At 38.5% G+C, this 14,373-nt stretch overlaps 1 protein-coding gene across 25 annotated transcripts in view; it reads right to left on the bottom strand.

Annotated features, from left to right (window-relative positions):
- Window positions 1–13,479, bottom strand: part of FAM3C (FAM3 metabolism regulating signaling molecule C) — a 48,101-nt gene extending 34,622 nt beyond the window's left edge. The window contains exons 1-4 of one of the 25 annotated variants that reach the window (XM_078343905.1): window positions 13,267–13,419; window positions 12,712–12,730; window positions 10,182–10,295; window positions 5,112–5,171 (exon numbers count right to left, since the gene is read on the bottom strand). The gene's annotated coding sequence lies outside the window, so the exon portion shown is untranslated. Of the gene's footprint in view, window positions 1–5,111; window positions 5,172–10,181; window positions 10,296–12,711; window positions 12,731–13,266 lie in introns of all 25 variants that reach the window. The other 24 variants (XM_078343904.1, XM_078343907.1, XM_078343896.1 and 21 more) reach the window with 24 other exon arrangements.
- Window positions 13,480–14,373: the final 894 nt, after the last annotated feature.

Here is a 14,373-nt window from a genome sequence, read left to right as displayed (position 1 = left end):
TCAAGTTTGTAAAATAATATGTTCAGAAGTACACAATTACAATTTTTAAATATCCCAGCAATTATCATGATTGACAGAGTAATATGAATACATCAAATGGATAAACTGTTCTTTGATATTACCATGGTATCAACAAGAAACAGACGCTGGAAAAAGTCTGTATGTACATGAGTATTTCCCTCCTAAGAAATAAGTCAAGAGAGATAACATTTTTAAAAGAAAATGAAAAAATAAGTAAGTTCGATAAGCAAGCCACATTCAAATTTAGCTGGGGAGCTTGCACATGACTGTGGAATGGAATTCAAAAGGAAATTTTGATGGATGAATCACATTTACCAGCAGCACATATTTCTCTGTTTTACATTGTATTTTGATACCTATGTTTCAATACTGTTGCCTAATCTAGTAATTCACAGAATGTGTCAAGAAAATAATAATGGCACATCTCTGAAGGACACTAAAAAGAAGAAAGACATGCAGTTTTCTTATTCATTGGACTAGGCAGGGGGCTGGACAGCACCCAAAAGTCCAACACTCTTAGCTAGCTAGCTCTCTTTCTTCTGCACAATATGCCCTAAGGAAAAAATGACACTTAAATTGAGTTTTGTGTTATTGATTTATTTTCCTTTGTTAATTATCTGAATGCCTTCCACGTAATAGAAAAAGTCAATGTTATATATCTATTTCAACTAACTACTTAGCCACAGGCTAGGAAAATACTAAAAGGAAACAAGGTACTGAAGTATCCACAAACCATCACATAAAAGCAGAAAAAAAACCTCGGCTTTTTAAATGAAAACCCCATCTGGTTATACATCCTCTTTCTGGCTTCTGGCAAAATCGAACTCAGCTTTCACAACACATACATGCCTTTCCTGCCAGCTAATACTCCAAAATAATTTCACTCTTATCTGAGCATGACCTGGGAAAATTTCTTTGAAAGTGTGAAAGCAGTTATGACCAGGTACTTGATGTTCTATTTCATTGTGGCCTGCCGGGGCCACACCTTATAGTGACTGCTGATATACCTGCCACCTGTTTGTACCTCCCAACAAGGCTGTTTCTAAACTCATCCCTAATACCACAATATAAGCTATTAGGGCTGTCTAGCTGAATACAACTGTTTTCCATTAAAATAACTCAAAGAATTCACATTTAGTAAAATCTCTAAATTAAAATCTCATCAAATTAAATATCAGCCATAACATGCCTCAATTAATCTGCTTAAGAAGCAAATTAATAATTCAAGAATCTAGATCAGCATAGGAATATTGAATATATTTGACGGCAAATTAAGGAGCATCTATGTATGATGATAATGTGCTAATTCTAAATTATTTCTATTTGTCTTCTTAGAGGGGGCATTTAAAAACAAATAAAATATTTACATATAATCTTATGGAGGGAGAAGCAAAAACTTAATGGAAACTTCAGGCTGAAAACCATCAACGATTAACTAAAGATCAAACAGGTCCAGAGAAAATGACCACAACAGCAAAGGGAGAAAAAGGCCTTTGGTAGAAATTCAGAACTCTAAATCTAGAGGCAACAGGTGAAAGAGCTTATACAATTTTATATGTCCATTAAAAGGTAGAAATACAGAAATTAGAGCCACTTACCAAAACCAGAAAATAAGCCATAGTAGGATACTTTTAGGATGAAAAAAAAAAAACCCCAAAACTCAACTTAGTCCATTTATACATTTGCTCCAAAATGTGTTACATAGGCCAAAACTTGCTTTAGTGTTTTCGATAAATATGTCACTGTATCAAATCTGGCTGCTAATACACAATCACCTGAGATTCAACAGCAAGCACACCCACCACGATGTCAATAAAACACTAAGCTGGAAAGAGTGCCTGAACTAGGGCCTCAGATGAACCTACTAAACTTCTTTACATGGTTTACAATTTAAATATTCCCTTTGGCCCAACTATCTACACTGATTTCATTTAGTGAAGTTTTGTTACTCAGTAGAAATCAAGCTACTATGTGAATAAGGAGTCACTGTTCTAGGATCAATTAACTTCAGGAACAACAGAGTAAAATCAAAGGTCAAGTGATACTTCCATTCTTCCCTTGAGAAATAGACTAAATCACATAAACCACAAAAACATCATCCCATATTGATAAAACCGTCATGAAAAACTTATTTACCACGAGGGGGGTGTCTTGCCAGTTAACATAAACTAAGTAAGAATACATATATGTGTCAGTGCAATTCACACACATCCTTATTTTATGTAATCTTCCCACCAGTCCTCTAGGTGCAGGGGTTATTAAAACAGCATCATAGACAAGGTCAGGGGATTTCTCTAGGGTCACATGAAGGGTAAGTAAGAAGCTCACGCTACAAACCAATCCACTTCCTTTTCTCTCCAGCTGTTCACTGACACACACTAATATGAGAGGCTTGTTGACAAAATGTCATGCCAATCAACTTGGCTTTTGCAAACTGCTTTGAGAATTGCTGCAACCTACCCACTCCAGCAATTTAACAGTATGTCAAAATGACTAAGCTTGGGTATTAGAATCCCTCTTCAAAACAGAAATGATACAAGAAAACGAAGCATACAAATACACCCTTTGATGTACATACTTAATATTAACAAGCAACACTTAATTAAACCAGAGGAAAATACTACAAGTTATCCTTTACAAATAGAGAAACTATCTTTCAATTCAATCCAACTTCAACTCAATGCTGGACAAATGACCATTTTAACTGAAGCAACTTAGAAACTTCCCATGATTCTAATAATCATGGGACCTGGGATTTCACAAGAGGTGTAAAAATAAAGGTCAAAGTGTAAACAGACAGACATAAAGTACATTTAGGTCTTGTGATGGACTATGTGTCAACTAGACTGGGCCACAGGATGCCCATATATTTAATTTTAGTTCAGTTCTGGGTATATCTGTCAGGGTGCTTCTGGATGAGATAAACATTTGAATCCATAGACTGAGTAAAGCAGAGTGCCCTCTCCTCTGTGGGTGGGCCTCAACCAATCCACTGGAGACCTGAATAAAACAAGAAAAACTGAGTAAGGGAGAAATCACCTTCTTTGCCTATCTTCAAACTGAGACAATGCCTTCAGACTCAGACCAGACTACACCATTTGTTCTCCTGAACTGTCAGAGCTTGCCAACTACAGATCTTGGACTTCTCAGCATTCATAACTTCATGAGCCAATCCCTTATAACATATATGCATACACACACACACACACACACACACACATATAAATCATACACCTGTATATAAAACTATCTCCATATGTCATTACAAGGAATATATGTCGATTTATCTAGAGCTCTATCTATATGCACACACACACACACACACACCTATATATATAATTGGCTCTGTTTTTCTACAGAACTCAGTCTAATACAGATCCCCTCAAAAACATAATGCAAAAAATCAAATTTTTATCTCCAGAGCATTTAAAGTAAAAAAGAAAAATGAGGTAATATTGAAATCAAAAGAATGCTACAATTAGAAGAGTCATTAGGGTAAGTTACTCTGATGTTACACTTACAAACAAGAGTATGGTATTTTTTTTAAAAAAACTGTTTGCTATAAATAACTACTTTTATGTGAGTAGAATAGGGCAAATGTTGGCAAACATTTTCCGTAAAAGGGCCAGATGGTAAATATTTTTAGGCTTTGTGGACCACACAATTTCTATTGCAATTACTCCACTCTGCAGTTGTAGCTAGAAAGCAACCATAGACAACATGTGAATCAATCTGTCTAATTATATACTAATAAAGCTTTCTTTATAGACATTAAAATTTAAATTTCATAAAACATGCGTCACAAAATTCTTTTTTTAATTCCGCTCACTTAAAAATATGAAAAATCAATTTTGACTTGTGGGCTGCCATCTTGGCCTATGGGTTGAACTCTGCCAACCCCTAATGAAGAGGAATAAAAATATAAAATTTAAAAATAAAGGAATAAACATCTTCCCAATCAGGCCCTCATTGCACAACTCTTTTTGCTGGGCAACGTGCAGGACATGAAACTCCCACCTAGCTTCCATAGATCCTCTTAGAAGTCCTACTACAGAAGCAGGACAGATAAAACAATCATAATTTCTGTGCTCCATACATGTTCATCAAACATTTTCATACTCTGCTCTCCATGGAAAGAAGCATAATTCCATGAGAAACAACAGAATGGATCCTCTCTAAAAGGAAGAAAAAAGTCCTTCCCTTCCTGTAGATGAAGCTATCCATCTATAGCAAAGGTGGAAATAAATCTAGACACTGTTATGTTTCCAAACCAATCCCAGGAAATGTAAAGAAATCGATAAAAATTAATCTCACTATATTACACTTCAGTAACTATAAAATTATGTTATTGGGAAAAAAACTGACATTACTATTTCCTTTATGTGGGTGTTTATACGGGATTATTTTTGGGATAAGCTTTAAAAAGAGGTAAATGTGCATCTAATGCTTAACAAACTTCTAAAATTCTGAATATTTAGCTTTAAAAAAACTTCTCTTTAATAACTCCTGCACATACAGACTGCTGTCAAGTACCCTGTCTCCCTTGAATGCAACTATACACACATCTTTGCAAAGCTAGTTAGGTTTTTGAAATAACAAAATGGAAGCGAATAAGATGACTGCATTCGTTTGAAAAAAACATTAACATTTAAAAACTCAGTAGAAAAACTGAGCCACTATCATTGTGTTAGAAATATTGTGAATTTAACAGAATTTAACAGTTTTTAACATTAAAGCTTAAAAGAAAAATCCAATTACTAACTTAAGAAAGTATTTAATACTAGCAGGATACCGAATCCTAGAAGACATGCTCTTTTAAAAGAAAATACCATTTTTTCACACATACACTCTCTCTCTCTCCTATTACACAGTTTTAAAGGTGGGTATGACCTAATCATAAATAAAGGGAAATTTTTACATGACTACCTAGCAACTAGAAAACCATCACAGATTTTTAAAGAATCAAGCTAAACTTACATTTTAAAAAGGGGAAAAAAAGGAACAAAAACAAAAAAAAAAAAACTGGGGTGTGGGAAGAGGTGATCCATATGAATTCTATAATACCAATAACCAATTTTTCAAAAGCTCACCGACAATTACGATGTAAATGCATCCACTCCTTCTGCACAGTTGCCCCCTAAAAGATGAGACTGCAAATCAATAGACCAGAAACTTATAAGTGAACCAATAAGTGTTTTATAATAAATGTTTAATGTTATATGGAAAATCTTGGGAAGAAAAGAATATAGATGATCTATGCCTAGATTTTTGACAGTTACATGAATCAACATCATCTGGCTTTTCTTGTTTTCTTAAGTAGCATCATATTGAAATTACATTTAAAATAGAACTAACATCTAAATGTGGCTAAGAAACAGAAATAGAGGAAGAAGTATACTATGGAAATGCACAAATGAGCCAGAAAGTGTTTTTAACATTCCCTAGAAAGTTAACCAATACTACATATGAAGCAAATTAGGATTATACTAGGCAAGTTTAGCTTTCCTCCACAACCCACCATAAACTGCTCTACCTTGCTTTTCATTTGGCTTTCCTAACAGTAAATAGAGAAAAACACTTCAGAAAACTTCTATCAATAGCAATTTACATAAAATTCCATTCTTCTAAAAATGAAATTGGTAAAATATAATACCTACTTGGACCTCCACTTAAAAACAGGTTAGCAAAAGTACTCAGCTAAATCATGAAAGTGCCCCATCTAGGCCAACTTTTACCCAAAATCTTAGTATAGGGAGAGGCAGCCAAGCCTGACAGACCACACACACTACATCCTGAGAACAAAAGTATTCCAACATGATTCATCTCAACATTAAGAATTTCACAGTACAACCCCTTCAATCAATGTGAATTAGCTAAAGCAATCTAGAGTTATTATTTCCTTTTCAGATCTGGTATTTAGTGGATTAACAGTATTTAACCACGTTTTCCCAAAACACTTTAAGGACTTAAAAACTAAATGTATTTCTTCTGCTCCTCTATACCCAAATATAACATGGCTAGGCAACTTTTTCCTATCAAAGTTAGTTTGTTTTCCAAGATAATACTACTGAAGGAAGCATCTTAAGCAAGTGGAGTTGTTCTTCACTGAATTCTCATTCATGGGGAAAGATTTGTTCTAACATACATACTAGATATACCCTCATTGAGTACCCAATATGCCACTACAGCATTTCTCTTTGAGTTGGCAGCCAGAGTTCAGGTTTACACTGACACAAATTTGGTGTTTACCCCAAATACTGCCACTACATCCTACCACTGCTCAGTACAAGATGTTACGTGACTGGTGTATATGTGTATAATCAGCAAGCTGGCATTAATGAGGGCTGTGGACTCTCTAACAGGAAAGTGGCAATAAAAAAAGTAGAAATCAAATGATTATGTCACACATTACTATTTCAGTGGACCTTAACTACAAAACAGAAATCACTGAAGTACAAGGAGGATAGAAATAAGTCTTCTGAACTGAGCCAGCAACATCTAAATGACTGGAAATAAGCAGGATGAAATTAATATGGGGTCAAACTGTAGTCTATTACACCCCCATATACACCTAAGTTGCACTTTAAAACAAAGTTATCAGTACAATCTTCATTACAAATAGATGTCAACCTAGGACACCTTACATAAACACATCATTGCAATCAAATAATTCACATAGTAAAAAATCTGAAGAACTGTTGCTTCATAATTTTTAAAAATCTCATATCCACTTTGCCTAATAATAATCTGTTAAGATAATAAGAGGAGCCTCTGGTTGTCAGGCACTTAATACCCTATTTTACTTAAAGTATACGTTGCTTCCCTCATTTCAACTAAACTCAGGATGAGGCTTACAACCACATTTTTATTTCTTAGTATTGAAACCACCATTGCAAAACTATAACTGAGATGGTGAAAAAGATCCGACCTAATCAACTCCATCTTGCTTCTGACCTACAAGTTGTCCTTGTTCATTCCTGCACATAGGCTAAACTAACTTTGGGAGGAACTTAGTTTATAGTTTAAAACAGACCTTTCCCAAAACAATATGGGGGTGGAACAGACTCCAGTTTGGCCCCATATTAATTTCATCTAGTCCCCTTCTTTCCTGGGGACTAGACTCCCTTTGTAGGCTAACAAATTAGCCACAAGATTAGAAATTAGGGTTTAGGAGTCATGCAGCTGAAAGCTACCAGATTCTGACCCTTACAAACTATGGCATCACAGATTCAATGAAACATCGTATGTTCTTTGAACCTCTTATTACAGGATTACCCATGGTATGCACACCAGAATTACTAGTGTTTTTTAAAATGCAAACTCCTGAGCCAACAGTAAACTTGGAGAAACAGAATCCCTAGGAATGGGATTAAAACTCTTGCATGTTTAACAAGCTCCTCAGATGACTGTCATTCGTGCTCATATCTGAGCTTCAGATCTACAGCACATCAATCCAAACACACAAGGAAAGGCTACAAGGGTCAAGGAAAGCTACAGGGGTTCCGGGGAGGGGGCGGTGGTGGTATGACAGACCTAAACAAACAAACAAAAAAATCAAAAAAATTCAAAAGTAAAATTCATATGACAAGATTTTTCATTCTTTCTTGAACAATGAATGGAAATCAACCTGCCTCCAGAACAGGTCTTCAGTTTCAGTGGGCGATAAATCTTGAGAAAACGTGGTAAGGCATAAGTAATAAAGAACTCCTGTTTGCAGTGGTTAAACCTAAGTACTAGACTTAAAATTACTCAAATGTTTTCTTGCAGGTTTTATAAGCCAAAGCAGAATTTTGCTTAAAAAGTTATAATCCATTTGAAGAAATGAAATAGTGATTGGATTTCTGTAACGCAGAGCATAAACATGCCCAAAACTGAAAACAGGACAGAACTCTAAAAACGACATTCGGTTTGGACTGCTGAGTTCTACAATTGTTTAAACAGTTGTAATCTAAACTACCTTAATCCTACAGTACACCACCCAGGGAGAGTTGGATAGATGAATGAATGGATGGACAAAAAGAAACAGCTATTTTTGGAAACAATGACAACAATTAAATGAAATACATTTGAACTATTAGAGGTTGAACATAAATGGAGTAATGAAGTGTCCTGCTTGTAAACTACTAAAATGAGATTAGAGAAAGGTACACAGTTACATACACTAGAACTGCTATCTTCATCTCATGTAACTATTTTACATTATACAAGAAGTTCTATGTTTCTGTTCTAAATGTTGAAGAATTCCCCTAGGTATCCACTCTATTTACGCTGTTTTTAAATAGTGTGCAGAATTTAAGTATACCAGGATAGACATAACTCCATCACTCACACTCTCTAAGTGAAGAAATGGAGAAACAGAATAGTTCCAATGCCCAATGGCCCTGGCTGAAATGCAGTATTGGCACACTATTTGTGCCACAAAAACGGAACGCGAATTAGCTCTGCTGAAGTAAATTAAAATGGAAACCAGGCCTGAGGAATTCCTGAGCAGACAAAACCAACTAGGCCTCATAAGTGACCTCAACCTTACTTGATTTGCAAATATAAGCGAAATTTGAAGTTACTTCTTATAAATGCCTATGCTACAGAAAAACAGAACTTAAGCTCAACCAATCAGAAACATCCAACAAACTTCTAATTACACATCTAAGGGACCTTCCAACAGACCAAATAAAACAACTGTAAACTGTAGCCAATCAAATATTTTCTTTGCTTTACATCTATGACCCACCTATCAAAGCCCCCCTCCTGCATTCCCCTGAAGGAGCTCCCAGATCACTTCTGGTTTGGAGCTGCCCAATTCATGAATTGTTGTTTCTTCAAATAAACTCTGAAGTTTATCAGACTTGGTTTAACTTTTTTTTTAACAGCAACCACCTGCAAAGAACAGTCGGTAAGATGCTTCTGTGTAAAATTTTATGAAAATGTATTAGTCCGTTTTCGCACTGCTATAAAGAAATGCCTGAGATTGGGTAATTTATAAAGCAAAGAATTTTTTTTTTTTTTTAAGGCTAGTCAAGTGAAGCAGTGGGAGTGGAGAAGGAACAAAGAAATCTGTAACTGGTTGTGATCAATTAGTTGTAAACACCACTGCACTCGGACCAGCATATAAAGCAAAGAATTTTAACTGCCTCACAGTTCCACATGGGTTGAGAGGTCTCAGGAAACTTACAGTCATGGTGTAAGGGAACCAAACACCTTGTTCACAAGGCAGCAGAAGAGAAAAGAGCAAGAGTGCAATTTATAAAACTATCAGATCATGTAAGAACTCACTATCAGGAGAACAAGGGGGAAGCTGCCCCCAGATGCAATCACTTCTTTTCCTTCACCCATGGGGATTACAATTTGAGATGAGATTTGAGTGGGGATGCAGAGCCTAATCACACCACGTATCAACTGAACCAACTTAAAAATCCATTTTTATTGACTTTGTGTCCTTCAAAACTCATTTAATAATCAATTAACTAGATAATGAATGGTATGTTAGGTAGCACACCTGATACCATAACAATACCTCGCAAGCCTTGTAGAGATTATGATGAAAGTCAATTTAGAGATGTTCATATACCTTTCTCAACAGCACACAAAAACTCAGTAAATGAAATGTGGTACGTTATCAATGGAATGATATATATGTAATGGTGTATATGAATGGAATGTACAATGGTGTATTATCCATAAACAGTAATGAAGCACTGATACCTGCTACTGGGTTAGAGGATAAACTTATAAAACATGCTAAGTGAAAGAAGCCAGACACAAAACACATATTGTATTATTCAATGTTTATGAAAATCCAGAATAGATAAATTCATACGGACAGAAAGCAGATGAGTAGTCGCCAGGGACTGAGCAAGGGAATGACTGAGAAGGGAATGAGCAACAACTGCTTACTAAAAATGGGGTTTCCTTTTGGGGTGATGAAAACATTTTCGAAATGTGACGGGTGCATAACATTGTGAACGTGCCAATAAATGCCACAATTTAAAATGAAAAATTTGGCCAGGCATAGGGGCTCACATCTGTAATTCCAGAGTTTTGCAAGGCTGAGGTGGATGAATTCGCTTGAGGGCAGATTTGGCCTGCCTGTGCAACATAACAAGATCCCATCTTAAAAAAATAAAAAATTAAAAAATTAAGTCATGTGTGGTGGCACATACCTGTACTCCACAGGCTAAGGTGGCAGGATTACTTGGGCCCAGAAGTTCAAGGCTGCAGTGAATTATGATCACACAACTGCACTCCAGTCTGCAGAACAGAGGGGGACCATGTCTCTGTAAATAATCCAAAAATAAAATAAAAAACTCTGTATAGGAATTAAATTTAATTTAAAATAGAAAATTGAAAAAAGAATCTCACTGAAATGAAGCTAGAAAAATCATGAATAGCAGATTTTAAAAATTAGATTGGAAATAAGGGAAATAGAATCGCTTCAATCAAACTGAGTAGGCCAATTAAGAAGAAAATGGAGGGTACACTGGAGAGACTCAGAGGTATCAGAACACTTAATTTCTTCTCTGAGAGGAAGTCAGCTGATTGCATTTCAAAGAACTGTATTAAAAGAAAGTACAAAACCTTTTAAAGCTTCAAGATTTTGGGAAATTACCTGGTTCAGTCTCCTCAATTAGATTAATCAAGTACTGCATGATATTAACTAATCTGATCAATGCCATACTTGAAATAACCAAATACAGAACCAAAGCTTAAAATCCTGATCTTTCGATCCCAAGAACAGAGATGCTTCTGGCCTAAATTCAAGACAAATTTTGCTATTGTACCAAGGTCTCACAAAAATCTATCTAGCTCAGACCTAAGACAAAAATCGTTTGCTATTTGGGTCTCACACCTTTCAGCTCCCTGCCTTGGAGAAAATAAAGTAGCTTTTTGAGTGCCCAGGCTCTCTTATTCATAGTATGCATGACATCTATAATTACTGGCACATGGGTAGGCACGCCAATATTTTTAAGACTATAAACATTTTTGAAAAATGAGATGACTCATTTAAAAACCTAAAATATAGTGAAAAATAAGAGTCTTCTGATACCCCCACAGGGAACATTACTTTTTGCCATTCCATAGCCTCTTAACCTTTTGACTCCCTTTTCCAATTTCCTTTTTCTTTTTAATGCATCTTCATAAATTATGAAATATTAGTTGGCAATGCTTAAGGCAGCAATCCATATTAAAACTTTGTAACTGTAATAAGACATCCATTAAGTTTATTTTTAAACTCACTTTAACCCAACAGTGTTGCCTTATTTTGACTCCTTTTTGAAACAGAAGCCCCTTACAATGAGAATTTTGAGAAACCTGTCCTGTGTCCTTCTTACAAAGTTCCCACTGGTAATTAATTCAGAGAGGTCCTCCGGTTAAGAATCGCTGGACTGAACTCCTTTTATTGGCTCCAACTCTTATTTCTTCCTATGAAGAAACGCTAGTCTTTAATGAGCTGAGGAAACATTACAAGAAATCTGTGAAACAAAGCTCCTAACACCTGCACAAAACTCAAACCTTGTGACTTAATTGGTAAACAGCCACGAAACGCAAGAGACTAAGAGCAGCCCCTAGAAAGAGGTACAGGTCATTGAAGTGAACAAAACCAGATGCTAATTTGCTGATTCTGCCAATTTCTTGTTAAATGGTTTTCAGTAAGCGATTAACTTTTATCTTCTAAATTCAGTGGAGATCTCCTGGTACTAAGATACTGTATGACTAACAGTCACGCTTTCCAAAATTTAGAAAATGTAACTGTAGGGCCAGGCGCGGTGGCTCAAGCCTGTAATCCCAGCACTTTGGGAGGCCGAGGCGGGTGGATCACGAGGTCAAGAGATCGAGACCATCCTGGTCAACATGGTGAAACCCCGTCTCTACTAAAAATACAAAAAATTAGCTGGGCATGGTGGCGCGTGCCTGTAATCCCAGCTACTCGGGAGGCTGAGGCAGGAGAATTGCCTGAACCCAGGAGGCGGAGGTTGCGGTGAGCCGAGATCGCGCCATTGCACTCCAGCCTGGGTAACAAGAGCGAAACTCCGTCTCAAAAACAAAAACAAAAGAAACAGAAAAAAGAAAACGTAACTGTAAATTGGCCATAAGTTCAGGAGATCTGAGCCTATGCTGTCAGCATCGACATTTACTCTCTGGGAGTTCATATTTTCATCTGTAAAATTGGGAAAGATAAAAGAGACCTATTCACTGAGCTGTTGTAAGAAAAAATGAGCACATGAAAGCATTCGGCAGCGCCTAGTACAAAGTAAGCAATCTAGTATTATTTACGTCATTGTATCCATATATATGGATATATATACACACACACACACATTTAAACTTTATTTGTTGATATAGAGTCTTGCTCTGTCAACCAAGCTGAGGTACAATGGTGACATCTCTGCTGACTGCAACCTCCACCTCCTGGGTTCAAGCGATTCTCCCGCCTCAGCCTCCCGAGTAACTGGGATTACAGGCGTCTGCCACCACACCTGGCTAATTTTCGTATTTATAAGTAGAAACAGAATTTCACCATGTTCGCCAAAAAGAAACAAAGAAATGTCCTATCAATTATATAGCAGTTCTGTATTACAGGCAATATTTAAAAAAAAAAAAAAAAAAAAGGTAAGAGGATGATGGAAACAGCTCCTCCCACAAATAACACAGCTGGGGAGCTCAATCTCAAACTGCCAATCCGTCACTCACCTATTCAGATCTAGGGGCACTAATCATCATCCGTGGGCCCCAGTTGTGAGGACAGGAGCAGACAAGTGGGAAGAAAGAGAGACACCGAACAAGGGCTGGAGAGGCTGTGAAAACCGTAAGTGCCTCTGGTACAGGAGACACTAAAACTTTACAAGCGAGTCAAAACGGCCCCCTGCGGAGTTGAAATTCAACACCCCACTCCGTCCCCGCATCTCAGAGCCCTCGCGAGCCGCCGCCGACGTGAGGACGGCGCGCCCCAGGTGTCGCCCCAAGGCCAGGACGCCGAGAGCCAGCGCCAGGTGCAGACGCCGCCCCGTCTCCGCCGAGCCCAGGGATGCCCTCAACGGAGCGGCCGCCGGGCCCCCAGTCCCTCCTGCACCCTCCCCACCGGCCGGACACGCCGTGACGACGCAGTCGGGCCCCGGGGCCCGCCCCTGGCCAGCGACCACGGAGTGCACGGAGGCCGAGGACGAAGGTGGGTGTCCGGGTCCCCCAGCCTCCTCCATCCCTCCCCGAAGCTGAGCCCCGGCTCCGTCCGCCTCCCAGCCGTCTCACCGGCCTGCCTCCCGCCCGCCTCTCCGCTGCGCGCGACCGCCTTCCGGCCTCCCGCGCTCAGGCCTGCCGGAGGCCGACGGGAACCGCCGCCGCCTCCAGCTCGCACCTCCGCTTCCTCCCAGGGTCCTCCGGCTTCCCCTCACCCCTGCGAGTGGCCGGGAGAAAGCCAGCTCGCCGCTGGGCCTCCTCCCACGCTTCCCCGCCGCGACCAATGGGCCCCCGCCGCTGGGGAGCCGCGCCCGCCCCCTGGTGGTGGAGGACCGAGCGGGCGCCGGCGCCGGCCGGAGGGAAGGGCTGGAGAGCGGAGGGAGGGGTCTGCCGTCCCGCCCTCCGCCCCCCGCTTGGCGCTGCACAGTCTGAACTTGCCACGTGGGAGCTGCCGCGGTGGCGGCGCTACGCTGGGTGGCACTAGGGAAGGGATAAAAACGTATTAACGTCTCCTCCCCACCATTCACACGCACAAAATCCGAGCCTCAAGGCCAGAACGTTTTAAATGACCCACCCATCCTAGAGATTCACCAGTTAGGTCATCTTAGATATCTTGAGATAGCTGAGATGGTCAGATCAACCAAGGACCTTGCGTTATTTGCCGTTTGGCTTCTTGAACCCTAGGAAACTGATCCTGAAAATTCTACCTGTCCAGCGTATTAGAATTCTGATAATCTTAAATGCACTACCCAAGAAGAAGAGTAGTGCTTGCCTTTTCCAAGTCATGTTTATTTTTTAAACTATGAGCTACACAACAGTTAGAAAGGTTTTTTTCTCAGGACATTTTCCCACAATTGTGTTGATAATTGGTAAATTAATTCAAATCTTACTATACAAGACCCGAGAATGCAAAATATTTTATAATTCAGATACATATTATAAAATAATGAATAACTTGACTATTTGATAGAATATTGGGATCATCAGTGGTTGCAGAAATTAAATTGCATTAAAAAATAGGGTTTGACTATAGTATGTTGATAAAGAATTGATATTCTACCAAATTTTAGCTTTTCTCCAAAAATATTTTAAAAATTAGATTGTGTAAACTAGTAATAACTGTGAATTCTGGAGTGATCTATGTTCGGGGAGAAAGCATTAAATGAATTCTGAGTTTCT

The sequence above is a fragment of the Callithrix jacchus genome, chromosome 11 (assembly GCF_049354715.1).
Source record: "Callithrix jacchus isolate 240 chromosome 11, calJac240_pri, whole genome shotgun sequence".
NCBI lineage: Eukaryota > Metazoa > Chordata > Mammalia > Primates > Cebidae > Callithrix > Callithrix jacchus.
This window is presented reverse-complemented; position numbering and strand designations above follow the sequence as displayed.